Raw genomic sequence first — 2,500 nt, 5'->3', positions numbered from 1 at the left:
CCTGACAACACTGAGATTACCAAAAAATTCGTACGTAGAGGGGAGCAAAATGCGTAAGATAAAAATCTGTAATTTTACTAAGAGTAAACTTGCCCGGTAGTGCTTAGCAGCCGAACTTTATGGTGCTGTGACGGCCGAGAGAGGAGTTGTGAACTCAAAGGCAGATTGGAAACGACTGAGTTTTTTATTAAGGAACACCCCCCTTTATATACAAAACCTCAAGGCAACAGGACACAACATGTTCGAGAGACAGACAATGTCACAGAGCAAAACAGCAGACATGAATTTTCATGTTCGTTTTAGTGCGAGGGAAAAGCGAAGATACAAGCATTATATATACAAAAGGAATTATGTACAATTGTGTGACACACGGTTGGTACAGTGCCAGACAAACGACCAACTAGGTTAATGGCGATATGCAGTGCCGAGGAAAAGAGCAAAATGGGAGCAACAGAAAAGCTCAACTATAAAATAAATGCCACCGAGGCTGCGATCACCTTAGATGAAATGATAAAAATATATTTTTCTTTTCGTGTCCAATCCGCAAAATTCCTTCTGCGTTCTTCCTTGCCCGCAAAATTCCAATAAGGGAGGAAAATCCGGAATGCCCAAGTAATTGATGGTCATGAATTATTTTCCCTGGAATCATAGAGGCCGCTGAAATTTCTCAATACAAAAATTATTCTTACCCGAATTCTCGCCCTAGTCATCCATTTCAGTTCTGATTTTAGCCTTTTCTTCCTTATTTCCAAGTCCCCCCCCCCCTCCTCACCATATAAAGAATTAAAATATCCTTATTCCTTATTCGAAGTCTCGGCTGGCAGATATCTTCTCCTTCCTTTGCTATGTATCTTTACATAATCACTTATCTGAAAGATTTCTATATCAAGTGATATGCTGTAGCCTATACATTCATAAATAAGCAATACCCTCTACATTCATACCCTTACACGCAAAGGTAAGACATATTAAAAAACACATTAACTTACCCAAAATAAAGATTATTGGTTGTATATTTTTACAACCCTAAGGATTATTTACAACTTATATTCAAATTGCTTTCTCCTTTACAGATTTTCACTAAATTTTCCCTATCAGGATGGAAGAAATAACCACTTACCATTCTATTTCGAGAGCGGGAAATCCTCCTAACTTGATAACTAATTATTTAATCGAGAGAATGTCTTGTCTTGCTCTTTCTTTTATGTTTTAGTCTCAGAAGAAAGTGATGTAACCAGACTGTAAAGCGCTTATGCCGAAATGTATCTTTCTAAATGCTCAACGCCCACGATTACAATTATAGCTCTTCTTTTACGAGTTTATCATACTTTCTGTGACGAAATAATGGTCCTTATCCAGCACTGCACAATTTTCATCAAGTTCTTCCACCATTTCTGCTTTTAATTTTATCAGAGCCGACGTCTTAGTTTATATATCTCCTCCCACACACCATTAGCACTGTATTATCTTTTTCTTTCTCGGTTATGTCCCCGTCTCTGTGTATTACTAATTTCTCTTCACACCAGTATGTGTCAGTGATAAGGTTTGGAAATTAACGCTGTACACTCCCACTTAAGAAAAATGTCTCTTAAATAATTGATAGTCAAGTTCGCTATTCGAATTTAGTTCACGATTGTAAGTGTTACCGCAGTTCTTAGCACTTATTCACTAAGCTATCTGGGGATAGATTTCTCTTTCATTTCCCTGTTTTGGTTAGTTGTTATTTTCGTAACTAATATAACTTTTTTTTTTTTTTTTTAAATTTCATCACTCAAAGTACAACGTCATTGTTGCGGTAACTGGTGATCCTATGGACGGGGGTTCGAGACCACCTCCAGTTCTATAGTTTCATGTCGTGTCAGCAACCTATATGTCTACCCGCTGAGTCATCAGCAGTCATTGCCTGACCCTCCCTGGCCTTAGCTTGGGGGGATGGGGGGAGGCGTGGGCGTTGATCATTTACTACGTAATTGGAAAATTAATACAAAGAGCAATTTTCTTATTTTAATGAAACCTTCATGAAATTATGAACAACTAAGAAATTGAACAAGAATTAATAAAATGGTTTCATGTATTGCTGCTCAAATTAAAAACAATGCTGTTGTTGCTGCTGTCGAAGATGATCGCCTTAAATGGAGGTCAAAGCGATGGTCAAGCATCTCCAACTTCCAATTACCATTTTCAAGAACCCCTAAAGGCAATGGTCCACTTTGCGTATTAAGTATATCACTAGTATACAACGAGCCAAATTGACAGTAAGTCCGAACGAATAACCACCTCACAACCCATACTGTCCGTGTATGCTGTTCGTAAATGAAACAAATCACAATTGCTGTGTTGGCTCTTGATGAGGCTTCCAAGAAGAAGGCAACGTAAGATGCGGATCCATGGTACAGATCATTTATTTTTTCACCATGACGATAAAGAGGCAAGCAAATCCAATGTTGTCACTGGTGAAGATGGCTAAGAACTAACTTTTATTTTCATGAAAAGCCGTCCA

At 38.1% G+C, this 2,500-nt stretch overlaps 1 long non-coding RNA gene across 1 annotated transcript in view; it reads right to left on the bottom strand.

Moving 5' to 3' along the window:
* Positions 1–1,991: 1,991 nt before the first annotated feature.
* Positions 1,992–2,500, bottom strand: part of LOC137619052 (uncharacterized) — a 621-nt gene continuing 112 nt past the window's right edge. The window contains exons 1-2 of the long non-coding RNA XR_011039846.1: positions 2,278–2,500; positions 1,992–2,191 (exon numbers count right to left, since the gene is read on the bottom strand). The exon at positions 2,278–2,500 is cut by the window's right edge and continues 112 nt beyond it. This is a non-coding gene — a long non-coding RNA (uncharacterized lncRNA). The remainder of the gene's footprint in view (positions 2,192–2,277) is intronic.

The sequence above is a fragment of the Palaemon carinicauda genome, chromosome 2, assembly GCF_036898095.1.
Source record: "Palaemon carinicauda isolate YSFRI2023 chromosome 2, ASM3689809v2, whole genome shotgun sequence".
In the NCBI taxonomy this organism is placed as follows: Eukaryota; Metazoa; Arthropoda; class Malacostraca; order Decapoda; family Palaemonidae; genus Palaemon; species Palaemon carinicauda.
Note: the sequence above shows the minus strand (reverse complement) of the source record. Positions and strands in the feature narration are given on the sequence as shown.